This window comes from Apis dorsata, unplaced genomic scaffold (assembly GCF_000469605.1).
Source record: "Apis dorsata unplaced genomic scaffold, Apis dorsata 1.3 scaffold_222, whole genome shotgun sequence".
Classification (NCBI taxonomy): Eukaryota; Metazoa; Arthropoda; class Insecta; order Hymenoptera; family Apidae; genus Apis; species Apis dorsata.
This window is the reverse complement of record NW_006263504.1, coordinates 554,357-554,644: the sequence shown is the minus strand read 5'-3', so window position 1 is coordinate 554,644 and position 288 is coordinate 554,357. Positions and strand designations below refer to the sequence as shown.

At 44.8% G+C, this 288-nt stretch overlaps 1 protein-coding gene across 10 annotated transcripts in view; it reads right to left on the bottom strand.

Moving 5' to 3' along the window:
• LOC102681371 (dystrophin, isoforms A/C/F/G/H-like) overlaps window positions 1–288 on the bottom strand; it is a 428,634-nt gene that overhangs the window by 69,499 nt on the left and 358,847 nt on the right. The window lies entirely within an intron of this gene.

Here is a 288-nt window from a genome sequence, read left to right as displayed (position 1 = left end):
AAGAACACGCTTATTTTCTTTTTCTTCCTTTTTTTTTTTTTGTTTCGCTTCTATGCTCGTTTCCTATCTCGTTAGAAATGGCGATTTTTTTCCCCCGTGTGTACACACGGCCTCTTTCCCTTCCTCGAACACTTGGTCGTCGACTTGTATCTTCGTATTTTTCGAGCGACAACCGAGAGATGGCGCGTGGATGTCTTTTTCGACGACGAACGCGCGAAAAAATCATTCGAAACGGACCGGAATAATTCACCTACTTTCGTTGTTGCGACCGCAGAGCTACTACTCTCC